General features: G+C 37.3%; 1 pseudogene; it reads left to right on the forward strand.

The window, feature by feature from the left end:
* Positions 1-8,179: 8,179 nt before the first annotated feature.
* Positions 8,180-17,627, forward strand: LOC112809239 (renin receptor pseudogene; annotated as a pseudogene).
* Positions 17,628-18,152: the final 525 nt, after the last annotated feature.

An 18,152-nucleotide genomic window follows, 5' to 3' on the forward strand; every position in this document is an offset into this window, starting at 1 on the left:
ATTTTAGTTTGTACTCTAAGAACAAACAGTTTCATAAGAAGAAACAAAAGACATAGACACAAGCACTCTAAAGGGATTCTTTTACCTTTGGAGATTTATGATACATACACACTTGAGAACTGCAACAGGAAGGAGGTCTTCTAAATTTGTTTAATGGTTAAAATAAGCAAACTTTCTCATAAAAAAAGACTTTTGTTTTTTAAATATACAATGTCAGTACTGTTGGGATAGAAAGAAGACCAAAGACAAATTAAAATATGTTCATCAGTATCAAAATACCATAGTCAAAATATAATACTATTCTTATAAAACTGCATTTGTTTGCTAATAATTCATCATTAGTTTTAGTGTTCTCTTTCATACATTGGCTGCAGTGACTTAATTTTGACACTATATATTTTTTAAAGATTTTATTTACTTATTTGAGAGAGAGAGAATGAGAGATGGATAGCACGAGAAGGAAGAGGGTCAGAGGGTCAGAGGGAGAAGCAGACTCCCTGCTGAGCAGGGAGCCGGATGTGGGACTCGATCCCGGGACTCCAGGATCATGACCTGAGCCAAAGGCAGTCGCTTAACCAACTGAGCACCCAGGCGCCCTTGACACTATATCTAATTGAAACCATCTCTGCTGTCCTAAAATTAGGAATGTACTAGGTGTCAATCCTTTCTTTGAAAGCAACAGTATATAGGCTGAGCTTGAAGGATACCAACTGTCTATTAGTTACTCTATATCAGATAGCAGTCTATCAACCCATTCAGATTCTCCATTTGGGCAACTGTGTTAAAGTTACAAATAAAAGATAGTTATAAATAGAAGATAGAGTTACAAATATGCCAGGTAAAGGAACACTGAGCAAATTTTCCAATTTTCATAAATTGGAATGAATCCCAGACTAGAAGGTTGATGAAGTGGACTTTCATAATAAATTATTCTTGAATATTGTTATAACAAATCTCCAAAACTAAAAGTAACCTAGTTTATTTCTTCCTTACAACCTCAAAAATTTTCACTAGCATATCTTTCCACTAGATCCTATCTATCCTTCTTATTTTCTGCATGATTATCTTTAAAAAGTAGTTTATGTACTTTGTCAAATGATCAAATATGTTTTCTGGAGTGACCTCAATTAAAAAGTAGGTATTAATGTTACCTTCATTATATTCATAGGTTAAATGACTTGCCCACTACTGGCAAATATGGTGACTGTAAAGTAAATCTAACTGACTCCAAATTCTGAACTCTTGCTATCACTACTATATTACCAGAGTATACATTATATTTTAATACTTTTCAAAGATTAAATCACAACAAGCCCTCTCACAATGAAGAAATAGTACCCCTTGAAAGAGACTAATGGTTCTTAATTAATATGTGGGTGTGAATGCCAGAAGAGATGTGTTACTCATGAGAGAGTGCTATTTGCATGTCCTCTCAATAATTCTAAAGCTCAACATTATTACTGTAAATTACAGAAGGGATAAAGCAAATGATAAATGCATTCACTATATACAGAATGAAGAGATATTAACATTAATATTGTATTCCTGGTCCTGGTCCTGAAGGCATTGTAGAATTAGGACATAATAGGGAAAGAAAATAATCCATAAAAGGAAATAGAAAAGGGGGGGAAAAGAATAATTTTCAATACTACCATGGGGATGATCTTCGTGTAGCTTCTATTACTTTGTTCATGTAATAGCAAAATAAAAACCCAGAATGTATCCCCAAATATTCTTGCCTTTCAACACATTGATTCCAACATTAAAATGAATTACAGGTTTACAGTACCTTCTATATTACTTTTGGATGTCTGAGAAGTTTCCTATTTGGCTCTCTTTCAAAAGGAATATATGCTTGACCAGTTAGAGATTGTCTTCTTGGAAAAGATATTCCCAAAGGCCTCAGCATGGCACACAATGACACAGTGAGCTACAAACATTAATTTTTTTAAAGATTTACTTATTCACTTTCGAGAGAGAGAGAGAGGAGAGGGGCAGAGGGAGAAGGAGAGAGAAACTTTAACATACTCTTCGCCGAGTTCAAAGCCCAATGAGGGGCTTGATCTCAAGACCCTGAGATCATGACCTGAGCCAAAACCGAGTTGGATGTTCAAACAACTGCACCACCCAAGGGTCCTTATAAACATCCATTTAAATAGAAATATGATTGGGGCACCTGAGTGGAATAGTGAGTTAAATGTCAGACTCTTGGTTTCAGCTCATGTTGTGATCTCATGGCTGTGCATGGGGCTCCATGCTCAGCACAGTCTGCTTAGGTTTCTCTCTCCCTCTCCCTCTGCCCCTCCCCCAACTTGTGCGCTCTCTCTCTCTCTCTCTCTCTCTCTCTCAAACAAATAAATAAATAAATAAATATTTAAAAAATAAATATAGTATATAGATGAGCTGGCAAGAAACTCCCATACCAAAGGATTTCTAGTAAAAACATTACTGATTAAAATAAATATTAGCTTTGTAATATTTTATATTCATCCACCTCCTCTTAATAGTCAAAGAATGAACAAAACAAGCCCTAATGTGGCAAAAACTATCTTCTCTCCCCTCTGAATTATCTCTGGCTATATATAATGATGAAAGATGTTAACATTCTCATCCATTAGTCATGGCTTGATCCAGGAGGACTGATATGTCATCCAATCTAAAACAGAAAGATTGCTGAGGCTGTCAGAGAGAATTTGATTAGCTCCGATCTGAAACCTGCACAATTTGTATGTTCATGAGATATACTGTCAGATTAAAGACAGATGCCCCATTTGAGTACACAAGCAAAGATAATATACACACAAATGTACCATCAATCCAGACAGATTCATATTTTTTCAAAGTTTAAAATCTATTTCAAAAGTACATGAACTGTCTTCTTCCTGCTGTATGTGTTGTATATTAATGGGAAAGGGATAAAGCCCTTCTCTTGGGTACTGCACCAAGGACATAATACCATTCCAAATAACATATCAGAAAGGTAAACTTGTTCCTGGCTATTCCAAAAACTAGCCAGAAGTCCTATCTGTTATCAAAGATTTTGGTTTGGGAAAGTAAGAAAACTAAACTATTTTGTGTTGTCTTTCCCTCTCTCTGACTGAATGTCTGTGTTACACCTAAGAGCAAATATAGTATTATTGATAATAAATAAAATCGTGCAAGGACAACTATGAGTGAAGAATAGACTCAAGTTTCTGATATATTCAAAGCTTACTACATTAACTGTAATATGTAATGGAAAAATATTTATTTTTATAGTGTATTGGATTGAATCAGAAAATGGAATATGTCAAACAAATACAATTCCCTTCAAAAAGTATGTCATACATTAGGAGAGAAGTGGAAAACCTTTAAAAATAATTCTGGATTTTAGATGGGTAGAGTGAGAGTTTGCTATTTTTAGCATAATTTTTTTTTAAAAATCTATGAAATCTCTATTTTTCTTTGAAAATTCCAAACCTGTAATATTGTAGTCCAGAGGAAAATATTATAATAAGAAATAATAGGTAGTCTTTATCAGGTTTATCACTGTGTATATGTTTAAGACATTGCCACAGTCACACGGGTTGATTACAGCTGAACTTTTAAAGTAAATTCATGTATTTGTTTGCTTATCCACAACTGTCTATTAAAGGGAAAATTGTTCCTATTCATTTCCTTGAACCTTGGGGTATAAATGAGGCTATCTAATCACCCATGAGATATGACTTTAATCCTGTTCAAAAAGGAGAATATTTGTAAGTTGCACAGCATAAGAAACACATGAGTTATGGAAAATCACTGTGGTGGTATAGAGTTGTCTTTTCCAATTAGAATTTCTTCTGTAAAATAGTAATGCATAAAGTACATTTATGATGTTCCTTAAAATGGATATCAATAAGAGGCAGATACCATTAGGTTGCTTGATTTTTGAATGATGATATTCTCACAGTGACTTAAAAACAACAACAACAACAAACAACAAAAACTATGCCCCTTCCAGTTTTCCTTCTTTGGCAACCATCAACAAGTAGAACTGTAATGCACCCTCATGAGATATTATAACACCTATACTCACTAACTTTTTAAATAATATCTGTTAATGTAATTACAAAGAATATGCACCTGTATGAAATGAATTTCTAAATAAGTCAGTTTTCAGATCCACTATGAAAGATTTTTTGAAAGATTGACAAATACTTTTTTTTTACAGAGATCTTGGTAAAAAAGTAGCATTTAAAAATGTTTACAAGCAGTATTTGGACAGCTGCTACCCTTTTGTTAGAATATAATTTTACTTAGCCTATGGTGAAAGTTGAGATTATCTTCTGTTTATTTGTGAAACCATATTATGTTTTATCTGAAACCAAGTTGACCAGAATGTTTTGGAATGTTTTAAGTGAAGATATTTTAAATAAACCTTAACTAAGGGAGTCAGTAAAACTTAATTTTTACACAAATGTTATATGTTAAAATATATAATAAAGACCTACTATGGACTGAGTTGTCCTCCCTGAAATACATATGTTGACCTTAAAAATGGGACCTTTGGGAAGTAGTTATTGTTAGATGAGGTCATGAAGGCAGAGCCTTCATGGTAAGATTAGTAGCTTAATAAGAAGAGGAAGAGAGAGAGATTGTTTTCTCTTTGCCATGTGAGGACACAGTAAGACAGCTGTATACAAGCCAGGAACAAGAACCTCTCACAAAGTAAGCACCTTGCTATTGGAATTTTGGCCTCCATAACTGTGAGAAATAAATGTCTGTTGAGTCAAGACAAAGACAAATACCATATGATTTCATTCATATGTGGAATTTAAGAAACAAAACAGATGAACATAGGGGAAGGGAAGGAAAAATAAAATGAGAAAAAAAAAGAGGAGGCAAACCATAAGAGACTCTTAACTACAGGAAACAAACCGAAGGTTGCTGGAGGGGAGGTGGGTGGGGGGATGGGGTAGTTGGGTGATGGGCATTAAAGAGGGCACTTGATGTAATGAGCACTGGGTGTTATATGCAACTGATGAATCACTAAATTCTATACCTGAAACTAGAAATACACTATATATTAGCCAAATTGAATTTAAATTAAAATAAATAAATAAATATCTGTTGATTAATCCACTCAGCTTATGATATTATGTTATAGCAGCCCTAGTAGACTAATAAAAGGCTTTAAATGAATAGTGATAGAAATGACTTATCAGGTTTTATCAAGTATGTCTCTTATAAATATGTGTATGTATCAAGAGAGTTAGACTATCACTACCTCTAATGAGAAGTCCCATGATTAATAACCACTCTAAATAATAACTGTCACAAAGCTGCCATCTTGGAAGAGTTTTCTTCTGTACTGTTTTAGCAGTTATAAAGTCTCAGTCTTTATGCTATTTTACTTGCACTTTTCATATGTTACTAGAAAGTGATAATACTGGGCCTCAGTTATAAGAAGAGAAATTTCACTGTGAAAATGTTTTCTTTTTAAAGCTGTTCATTAGCTAACTTTAAAATTTTATATATTCACTTCTAATAATTTTCAATTGTTATTGATTTATATTTAGATTCCAAGATTCCAGAGGAAAGCTAAAGTAAAAAGCTTTTCACAAAAATCAACTTCAATTTATCTTTCCAGTCATTCTGACCCTAATGACTTCCTCAAGCAGCTACATAGAATTATTGCTTTTCTAAGGATACCATGTTCTTTTACACCTCTATGACTTTGAATGTGTTTTCCCCTGTGTATGGAGTACCTTTTGGAATCTCACAAAATCCCACTAATATTTTAAAGTTCAGGTCAAAATTCCATTCTAAAGACTTTCTAGGCCACCTAAAAAGTTTAGGTAATAATAATGTATCAATATTGGTTCCTTAAGTGTGAAAAATGTACTATATTAATGTGTGATATTATTAACAGGATACTGAGTATATATATATATATACATATATATATATATGTATATATATATATATATAAAGTCTCTGTACAATCTTTGCAACGATTCTGTAAATTTAAAACTGTTCTAAATTTTAAAAATGTATTAAAGAAAAATAATAATCACAAAGCAATTTTCCTCCAACAGAACAGCTACAGGGCTTTATTTAGCATTCACTGAAATGCATTTTAGTTACCTGTTTCCTTTTGTTCCTCCCCCTAGACTCTAAATCTTTTATATCTCCAGCCTCTGGTATATAGTACATTCAACACACAGGTCTATGGAATGAGTTAGAAATATATATTTAGATACACAACTAATGATGGAATCATTGTAATATTCTGAGATTTTTTTTAACCAGGGAAGTAATATGAATGAGCAATGCTATTTGTAATAAACTTTATACAAATCTCAATAATAAAAAGTGAATTTATTAAAGTCATGTTTTTTTTTTGATCCTTCATACACACAAACAGACATGAACTTGAATTTGGTTTCTATTAAATTAAAATATTTTTAAATGCTGTTTGAATGCGTTTGGAAAATAACCTTCAAATTGTCATCTATGTAACTGTGTCCCAAATCCTCCATTAGTGATGAGCTGCAAAATGAAGGCATTGACCCTGGAGCTAGTCTACTTAAATAGATCTGTTGCTTTACACTTGAATGACTCTGGATAACTTATTAACCTCTATAAACCTCAGTTTCCTCATTTGTAAAGTGAAGATAATGATAGTACATGCCTTCCAGGGTTATTATGAGGATTAAATAAATTAATGCTTGTCATTGGCATAGAGCACTTTGTGGCAAGTGGTAGGTAATCATTAAATATCAGCTATTATTACTATTACAATTAGAACAATTATTCTAAATATGGTTTTCAGTTGAGTCATATCTCTCGGGATTTTTGTAGTAAACATTGTGACTGAAGTAACTGTTATTTATTTCTGATTCTATACTAACTATACTATATTAAGGTCAGTATTTTATTGATCATTATAACCAAAGTTGATCATTATACTAGTTATGACTGTTAAAATGTAAGCACCATGATGGCAGAGACTACGTCTGTTTATCTCAACATTACAACCTCAGCACCTAACATCAAACTTGATGCTTATTAGGGCTTAGTAAATACTTGTTAACTGGTAGTTGTATATCACTTATATCCAGAATGACCTATGTTACACGAATCATTCAAGGTTGAGGTTAAACTAAATAATTTGTGAAATACTTTTAAAAGTTTATGCTTTATTCTCTGGTCCAGAAGCCAATTGGTCTACCTTCTACTTTTAGCTTAGAATGATTTATAAAAGTTTTCCCTCTATCAAAGCAATTGTTACTGTACAAATGAATAAATAGCTAGGGATGGATTTTCCTTTTAAGCAGCTTTGAAAGATGTGTTGAATTGGGTAAGAATCTACTAACCTTAGATTTACTTCACACATGCCCTCTTTGCTTCTTTTAGCGTCAGCTACACTAAATTTTCCTTATTCTCATTGCATATGTACAGTTTGCAAGATAAAACATTGTAGTTTAAAATGAAAACAGAGGTGAAAGGGAGAGAAGAAAACAGTAGATTAGATGATGATTGATGTTAAAATAGTTCCAAATATTTTGGATTACATTTTCAAGTGAATTAAAAAATCAAAAAGATTCTTTCTGTTTCATGTTTTTCTAGACATATATTTTCCAGTTTAAGATTTTTTAATAAAACATTTATTGAATGTACTTATGTGTAAGGCATTGTGCAAAAACTTTGTACAGAATAAAAATATGAATCCAATATGGTCCTCACCTTCAAGGAGCTCAACATGAAAAAAGGGTGGAAAAATAAAAAAAAATGCATATTAATACCTATAATACAAGCTGTAGCATTCTACTTTTCTTGTAAGTTAATATTTTCAGAATCAACTTATTTTTAGGGCTATCATCTTTGATGAAACCACACTGCAAGTCTTAGATTTAATCAAGGGACACATCTGAGCAAAAGATGGTGGAGGAGTAGGGGACCCTATTCAAACCGGTCCAGGGAATTGAGATGGATATCTACCAGACCACTCTGAACACCCATGAAATCAGCCTGAGATGTAAGAAGATAGATTTGGATCTCTACAACAAAATATCCCATGTGGTTGGTTTTGAGGTATGAAGCAGGGACCCTTGATGCCTCAGGCACATATCCAAAGACAAACAGAAGGGGGAGGGAGCTACCATAAGCGCTGATGCCAGGAAGGTGAAATAACACAGGAGCACAAAAGCCTCCCATGCTGGGGAATAGGCAAAGACTCGCAGACTGGAAGGACTTTAGGACAGACCCCCAAACTGAAACCTGGAGTGGCGGGACCACACGTGTGAACTGGGGACGACTGGAGGTTTTCGAAGGACAAAGGGCAGAGAAGTGCCCTGACCTGAAGGTGAGGACTGGGAGCACTGCTGAGGGACACACAACCCAGGACACTGTAGTTTATAGCAGCACAGACAGAAATGGAGATAGTGTGGCCTGAAGGGCTCAATGAAGAACAGACTATGATCTCTTGGCTCTGAGGCAGAGGGTTGGAAATGATCTCTTCTGCTCTGACTCTCAGAAGAGAGAAGGAAAGCCACCAGGGAATGCTGCCAGAGAACAAAAGCCCAAAAAAACTGGTTTTCACTGAGCCGATCCCCCCACAGGGTTGCCTGAGTAACAGCGCAGCAGGCCACTCCCCCAGAAGACAGACTAGGAGAACAAGATGCCAAAAACCCTAAGGTCCCTATAAAACAGGTGCATCCTGCTTGGGTTGTGGTCAATAATTTCGACTCTGTACATTCCTTCAACCACCCCTCAATAGAATGACTAAGAGGAGGAACACCCAAAATAGGAAACACTCAGAGACTGTGATTTCTGCCACAGAATGACAAACTGATACAGATATAACCAAGATGTCAAAAATGGAATTCAGGGTAGTAATTGTGAAGACAACAGCTAGAATAGAGAAATCAAGTAATGGCAACATATAATCTATAATGGCAGGAATGAAAGCTGAACTGGCAGAACTTAAAAATGCTATCAATGAGAACCAAACTAATCTAGATAATCTAACAGCTAGGGTAAGGGAGACAGAAGAACGAATTAGTGATCTAGAAGACGAATTGATAGAAAAGAAGAAAAAAGAGGAGGCCAGGGAAAAACAACTCAAAATCCATGAAAATAGAATCAGAGAAAAAAGTGACAATATGAAATGTTCCAATGACAGAATTATAGGAACCCCTGAGTAGGTGGAGAGAGAGAGAGAGGACTAGAAGATATATTTGAGCAAATTGTAGCTGAGAACTTCCTTAATCTGGGGAGTGAAACGTGTCCTAGAGGCAGAGAGGACCCCTTCCAAGAGCAAAGAAAACAGGCAAACACCCCAACGTGTAATAGCAAAATTCGCAAATCTTAGAACCAAGGAAACCAACTTAAGGGCAGTTAGGGGGAAAAGACTCCTTAGGTATAGAGGGAGGAACATCAGAATAACGTCAGACCTATCCACAGAGACCTGGCAAGCCAGAAAGGCCTGGCAAGACATATTCAGGATACTAAACGAGAAGAACATGCAACCAAGAATACTTTATCCAGCAAGGCTATCATTTAGAAAGAATGGAGAGATACAGAGATTCTAAGACCAGCAGAAACTGAAAGAATATGTGACCACTAAGCAGGCCCTGTGACAAATATTAAGGGGGGTTCTATAAAAGGAGAAAGACCCCAAGAGTGAAGGAGAACAGAAATTTACAAGGACAATCTATAAAAACAAGGTCTTCACAGGCAGTATGATGACAATAAATTCATATCATTCAGTAAACACTCTCAATGTGAGGGGCCTAAATGCTCCCACGAAAAGGAACAGGGTTGTAGATTGGATAAAAAAGCAGGACCCATCCATATGCTGTCTACAAGAGACTCATTTTGAACCTAAAGATACATCCAGACTGAAAGTGAAGGGATGGAGATCCATCTTCAATACCAATGGACCTCAAAAGAAAGCTGGGGTAGCAATTCTTATATCAGACAAATTAGATTTTAAGCTAAAGTCTGTAGTTAGAGACACAGAAGGACACTATATCATTCTTAAAGGGTCTATCGAACAAGAAGATCTAACAATTGTAAATGTCTATGCCCCCAACATGGGAGCAGCCATCTACATAAGCCAACTGTTAACCAAAATAAAGAGTCCTATTGATAACAATACGTTAATTGTAGGAGACCTCAATACTCCACACTCAGCAATAGACAGATCATCTAAGCAGAAAATCAACAAAGAAACAAGAGCTTTGAATGATACACTGGACCAGATGGACTTCATAGATATATACAGAACCTTCCACCCTAAAACAACAGAATACTCATTCTTCTTGAGCGCACATGGAACGTCCTCCAGAATAGACCACATACTGGGTCACAGATCAGGTCTCAACCAATACCAAAAAGCTGAGATTATTCCCTGCATATTCTCAGACCACAATGCTTTAAAATTGGACCTCAGGGACTGAGGAAAGATGGCAGAGGAGTAGGGGACCCTATTTCAACTGGTTCCCAGAATTGAGCTAGATATCTACCAGACCACTCTGAGCACCCACGAAACCAGCCTGAGATGTAAGAAGATCTGGATCTCTACAAACAATATCGCAGGGGGTTGGTTTTGAGGTACGAAGCGGGGAGCCCTGATTCCACAGGCAGATATTGGGGATAAGCGGGAGCAGGAGGGAGCCTGGCCGTGGGGATCCTACACCACCGGTGAGCGACAGCCTCACACGCTGGGGATGGGACAGAGACTCACAGACTAGTAGCAATGGGGAAAGGACTTTAGGGCAGCCCCTGGCGGGAAACCTGGAGTGGCAGGGTCGCACGCGTGCTAACTGGGAGCAGCTGGCAGTTTTAGAAGCACAAAGGGCAGAGATGTGCTCTGACCTGGAGGCAGGACTGGTGGCGCTGCAGAGAGGTGCACAACCCAGGACGTTGCAGTTTATAACAGCATGGACAGAAACGCAGATGATGTGGCCTGGAGAGCTCACTGAAGAACAGACTGTGGTCTCTCTGCTCTGAAGCAGAGGGTTAGAAATAGTCTCTTCTCCTCTGACTCCTGGAAGAGACACCGAAAGCCACCAGGGAAAGCCGCCAGAGAACAAAGGCCCCATAAACTGATTCCCACTGAGCCCATCCCCCACCACAGGGGGGCAGGGCAACTCCGCCCAAAATGGGTTGCCGGAGTAACAGCACAGCAGGCCTGTCCCGCAGAAGACAGGCTGGAAAAACAAGAGGCCAGCAACCCTAAGGTCCCCAGAAAACAGGTGCATCATGCTTGGGTTCTGGTCATTAATTTGGACTCTATACATTCCTTCAAACACCCATCAACAGAATGACCTGGAGGAGGAGGAACACCCAATTTAGAAAAGACTCAGAGATCATGCTTTATGCTGCAGATTTACAAGTGGATGCAGATATAACCAAGATGTTGGAGATGGAATTCAGGCTAGCAATTGTGAAGACAATGGCTAGAATGGAGAAATCAATTAATAGCAACATAGAGTCTCTAAGGGCAGAAATGAAAGCTGAATTGGCAGAACTTAAAAAAATGCTATCAATGAGATCCAAATTAATCTAATCTAACAGCTAGGGTAAATGAGGCAGAAGAATGAATAAATGACCTGGAAGACAATATAATAAACAAAAAGGGAAAAGAGGAGGCCAAGGAAAAACAACTCAGAATCCATGAAAATAGAATCAGAGAAATAAGTGACACCATGAAGCATTCCAATGTCAGAATAATTGGAATCCCGGAGGGAGTGGAGAGAGAGGACTAGAAGATGTATTTGAGCAAATCGTAGCTGAGAACTTCCCTCCTCTGGGGAATGACGGAGATTATTCCCTACATATTCTCAGACCACAATTTTTTTTAAGATTTTATTTATTTATTTGACAGAGAGAGACAGTGAGAGGAGGAACACAAGCAGGGGGAGTGGGACAGGGAGAAGCAGGCTTCCCGCTGAGCAGGGAGCCCGATGTGGGACTCAATCCCAGGACCCTGGGATCATGACCTGAGCCGAAAGCAGACGCTTAACGACTGAGCCACCCAGGCGCCCTCAGACCACAATGTTTTAAAACTGGAACTCAATCACAAGAAAAATTTTGGCAGAAATTAAAAAACTTGGAAGCTAAGGACCACTCTGCTCAAGAATGTTTGGGTCAACCAGGAAATCAAAGAAGAACTTAAACAATTCATGGAAATCAATGAGAACAAAAACACATCGGTCCAAAATCTATGGGATACAGCAAAGGCAGTCCTAAGGGGGAAATACATAGACATCAAAGCCTCACTTAAAAAAATAAAAAGATCCCAAATACACCAACTAAATCTACACCTTAAAGAACTACAGAAAAAGCAACAAATGATGCCGAAGCCACGCACTAGAAGAGAAATAATTAAAATTAGAGCAGAGATCAATGAATTAGAAACCAGAAACACAGTAGATCAGATTAACGAAACTAAAAGCTGGTTCCCTGAAAGAATTAATAAGATCGATAAACCACTGGCCATACTTAGCCAAAAGAAAAGAGAAAGGACCCAAATTAATAAAATTATGAATGAAAGGGGAGAGATCACGACTAACACCAAGGAAATAGAAACAATTATTAGAAATTATTGTCAACAACTATATGCCAATAAACTGAGCAATCTGGATGAAATGGAGGCCTTCCTGGAAACCTATAAGCTGCCAAGAGTGAAACAGGAAGAAATTGACAACCTGAATAAACCAATAACCAGTAATGAGATTGAAGCAGTGATCAAAAACCTCCCAAAAAACAAGAGTCCAGGGCCTGATGGATTCCCTGAGGAATTCTACCAAACATTCAAGGAAGAAATAATAGCTATTCTCCTGAAGCTGGTTCAGAAAATAGAAGCAGAAGGAAAACTTCCAAACTCATTCTATGAGGCCAGCATTACCTTAATCCCCAAACTAGGCAAACATGCCATCAAAAAGGAGAATTTCAGACCTATATCCCTGATGAATATGAATTCCAAAATCCTCAACAAAACCCTAACTAATTGGATCCAAGAATACATTAAAAGGATCATCCACCACGACCAAGTAGGATTTATCCCTGGGATGCAAGGGTGGTTCAACATTTACCAATCAATCAATGTGATAAAACACATTAATAAGAGGAGAGAGAAAAAACATATGGTCCTCTCAGTTGATGCAGGAAAAACATTTGACAAGATACAACATCCTTTGCTGATTAAACTCTTCAGAGTATTCGGATAGAGGTAACATTCCTCAAGTTCATAAAATCCATCTATGAAAAACCCACAATGAATATCATACTCAATGGGGAAAAGATGAGAGCGTTTCCCTTAAGATCAGGAACACGTCAAGGATGTGCACTCTTGCCACTATTGTTCAACATAGTATTAGAAATCCTAGCAACAGCAATCAGACAACAAAAAGAAATAAAAGGTATTCAAATTCGCAAAGAAGAAGTCAAACACTCTCTTTTCGCAGATGGCATGATACTTTATGTGGAAAACCCAAAAGACTCCACCCCCAAATTACTAGAACTCGTACAACAATTCAGTAAGGTGGCAAGATACAAAATCAATGCACAGAAATCAGTTGCTTTCTTATACACTACCAATGCAACTATAGAAAGAGAAATTAGAGAAAAGGTTCCATTTACAATACACCAAAAACCGTAAGATAACTCGGAATAAACCTAAATGAAGAGGTAAAGGATCTATCCTGTAGGAACTACAGAACACTCATGAAAGAAATTGAAGAAGACACAAAAAGCTGGAAAAACATTCCATGCACATGGATCAGAAGAATAAACATAGATAGAATGTCTATGCTACCCAGAGCAATCTATACCTTCAATGCCGTCCCCATCAAAATTCCAATGACATTTTTCAAAGTGCTGGAACAAACAATCCTAAAATTTTAAGGAATCAGAAATGACTTTGAATAGCCAAGGAAATGTTGAAAAAGAAAAACAAAGCTGGGGGCATCACGTTGACTGATTTCAAGCTATATTACAAAGCTGTGATCACCAAGACAGCATGGTACTGGCACGAAAACAGACATATAGACCAATGGAGCAGAATAGAGAACCCAGATATGGACCCTCAACTCTATGGTCAAATAATCTTTGACAAAGCCGGAACAAATATAAAATGGAAAAAAGGCAGCCTCTTCAATAAATGGTGCTGGGAAAATTAGACAGCCACATGCAGAAGAATGAAACTCGACCATTCTCTAACACCATACACAAAAATAAACTCAAAGTACATGAAAGACCTCAATGTGAGACAGGTATCCATCAAAATCCTAGAGGAGAACATAGGCCGTAACCTCTTTGACATCGCCCACAGCAACTTCTTTCAAGATACATCTCCTAAAGCTAGTGAAACAAAAGCAAAAATGAACTTTTCAGAGTTCATTGAGATAAAAAGCTTCTGCACAGCAAAGGAAACAATGAACAAACATAGAGGCAACCCATGAAATGGGAGAAGATATTTGCAAATGACACAACAGAATAAGGGCTGGTATCCAAGATCTATAAAGAACTTCTCAAACTCAACACCCAAAAAACTAATAATCAAGTCAAAAAGTGGGCAGAAGATATGAAAAGACACTTCTCTGAAGAAGATATAGAAATGGCTAACAGACACGTGAAAAAATGTTCATCATCGTTAGCCATCAGGGAAATTCCAATCAAAACCACATTGAGATACCACCTTATACCAGTTAGAATGGCAAAAATGGACAAGACAAGAAACAACAAATGTTGGAGAGGTTGTAGAGAAAGGGAAACCCTCTTACACTGTTGGTGGGAATGCAAGTTGGTACAGCCACTTTGGAAAAAGGTGTGGAGGTTCCTCAAAAATTTAAAAATAGAGCTACCCTATGACCCAGACATTGCACTCCTGGGTGTTTACCCCAAAGACACAGATGTAGTGCAAAGAAGGGCCATATGCACCCCAATGTTCATAGTAGCAATGTCTGCAATAGCCAAGCTGTGGAAAGCAATGAGATGCCCTTCAACAGAGGAATGGATAAAGGAGATGTGGTCCATATATACAATGGAATATGACTCAGCCATCAGAAAGAATCAATACCCAACTTTTGCATCAACATGGAAGGGACTGGAGGAGATTATGCTAAGTGAAATAAGTCAAGCAGAAAACGTCAATTATCGTGTGGTTTCACTTATTTGTGGAACATAAGGAATAGCATGGAGGACATTAGGAGAAGGAAGGGAAAAATGAGGGGAGGGGGAATTGGAAGGAGAGATGAACCATGAGAGACTATGGACTCTGAGAGACAAACAGGGTTTTAGAGGGGAGGGGGAGGGGGGATTGGTTAGGCTGGTGATGGGTATTAAGGAGGTCACGTACTGCATGGAGCACTGGGTGTTATACGAAAACAATGGTTATTGGATCACCACATCAAAAACTAATGATGTATTGTATGGTGACTAACAAACATAATAAAATAAATAAATAAATAAACAAACAAACAAACAAATAAGACTGAACTCAATCACAAGAAAAATTTGGCAGAAATTCAAACACTTGGGAGCTAAAGACCACTCTGCTGAAGAATGTTTGGGTCAACCAGGAAATCAAAGAAGAATTTAAACAATTCACTGAAACCAATGAGAATGAAAACACATTGGTCCAAAACCTATGGGATACTGCAAAGGCAGTCCTATGTAGGAAATATATAGCCATCCAAGCCTCACTGAAAAAAATAGAAAAATCCCACATTCACCAACTAACTTTACACCTTAAAGAACTGGAGAAAAAGCAACAAATGATGCCTAATCCATGCATTAGAAGAAAAATAATTAAGATTAGAGCAGAGATCAATTAATTGGAAACCAGAAACACAGTAGAGCAGATCAATGAAACTAGAAGCTGGTTCTTTGAAATAGTTAGTAAGATCAATAAACCACTGGCCAGACTTATCCAAAAGAAAAGAGAAAAGGCCCAAATTAATAAAATTATGAATCAAAGGGGAGAGATCACGACTAACACCAAGGAAATAGAAACAATTATTAGAAATTATTATCTACAACTTTATGAAAATAAATTGAGCAACCTGGAAGAAATGGATGTCTTCCAGGAAACCAATAATGTCCCAACAGTGAAACAGGAAGAAATTGACCATATGAATAGGCCAATAACCAGTAATGAGACTAAAGCAGTGATCAAAAATCTCCCCAGAAACAAGAGTCCAGGGTCTAATGGATTCCTTGGGGAATTCTTCCAAACATTCAAAGAAGAAATAATACCTATTCTCCTGAAGCTGTTTCAAAAAATAGAAACAGAAGGAAAGCTTCCAGACTCATTCTATGAAGCCAACATTACCTTAATCCCCAAACCAGGAAAAGATCCCATCAAAAAGGAAAACTTCAGGGCAATATCCCTGATGAATATGGATTCCAAAATCCTCAAGAAAATTCTAGCTAGGTCAGGACAAGCCAGAGCATGTCACCCCCTACCGCTGTGGTGGTCGCTCAGGTTCTGTCGTCCGGGTCCATGCTGCCCTTTGCTATTGCGGCCACCGTGGGACCACGGCAGCACTCGTGGTGCTCCTGTCCTTGTTGGTGGCGGGTGTTTTGGTGAACGAGTTTAGTATATTAAGATCACCAGGGTCTGTTGTTTTCCGAGATGGAAATTGGTCTTTACCATTTGAGCAAATCCCAGACATTGCTGCATTGTCCATGGGCTTCTCTGTTAAAGAAGACCTTTCTTGGCCAGGACTTGTGGTGGGTAACCTGTTCGATCGTCCTAGGGCTAACATTATGGTGCTGGTGAAGGGAGTAGACAAACTCGCTCTACCCCCAGGCAGTGTAATTTTTTACCCTTTTGAGAATGCAGTTCCTTTTAGTCTTGACAGCATTCAAATTCCATTCACTCCTTATTTTCTGAAGAAAGTCCTGTGATTTTTCAGTTGGCTCCCAGTGAGGAGAGAATGTATATGGTGGGGAAGGTGAACTCAGTTTTTGAAGATCTCTCCATAATATTAGGACAGCTCTGCAATTGCCTGTTCCAGGAAAACTCTGTTCTCAATTCACTTCCCCTTAATTCTCTGAGTAGGAACAATGAAGTTGATCTGCTCTATCTTTCTGAATTGCAAGTGCTACATGATATTTCAAGTTTGTTGTCTCAACATAAGCATCTAGCCAAGGATCATTCTCCTGATTTATATTTGCTGGAGCTGGCAGTTTTGGATGAAATTGGGAAACATTATGGGGAAGATTCTAAACAATTCAGAGATGCGTCCAAGATCCTTGTTGATGCTCTGCAAAAGTTCGCAGATTACATGTACAACCTTTATGGTGGGAATGCAGTGGTGGAGTTAGTGACTGTCCGATCATTTGACACATCTCTCGTCAGGAAGACAAGGACTATTCTTGAGGCAAAACAAGTGAAGAACCCATCAAGCCCCTATAACCTCGCATATAAATATAACCTTTAGTATGCAGTGGTTTTCAACATGGTACTTTGGATAATGATCAACTTGGCCTTGGCTGTGATTATCACCTCTTACAATATCTGGAACATGGATCCTGGATATGACAGCATTATTTATAGGATGACAAAACAGAAGATTCAAATGGATTGAACTCTCCTCATGCCAAACTTAGAAAAGGGGTTTGGAAATTGGCTGTTTTGTTAAATTTTTTAGTGTTTAAAAGTAGATGGTATACTTTAAATTTATAAAAAAGAAAAAAGCAAATTTTGTTCTCCATGTGCCTATGATGTTCTTTTAGAATGAATTATAGTATTGATGTGAATTGATTTGTGTGCTATAGATTCCATAATATGCTCAAATATGATATAACCATTTAATATAATTTCATTCCATTTAACACTTGGAAATGTGCAGTGAAATAAATGTAAAACATTTAGAATAACTTGTGTTATTTATATTGGGAAAAATGCACTGAATTTATTAGGCAAACTTAGGAGTGCTTAACTTCCTTACACAGGACAGGTGAAAATGACACTTGGGCTGTTCTATACCATGAACCATTTGTAAATGTCTTAATTTGATGTAAATATCTCTGAAAAAGAAGGTATTTAACTTCAAGTAGCCCTAAACTGTGGGAGTACTTACATAATGACTGAGATTGAAAACTGCATCTGATTGACAGAGGGTGGCTGTTTTTTAACCTCTTCTGAAAGTTTGGTGATCCAGACCACAAGG

This window comes from Callorhinus ursinus, unplaced genomic scaffold (assembly GCF_003265705.2).
Source record: "Callorhinus ursinus isolate GAN/ISIS: 27379988/994484 unplaced genomic scaffold, GSC_fseal_2.0 scaffold33, whole genome shotgun sequence".
NCBI lineage: Eukaryota > Metazoa > Chordata > Mammalia > Carnivora > Otariidae > Callorhinus > Callorhinus ursinus.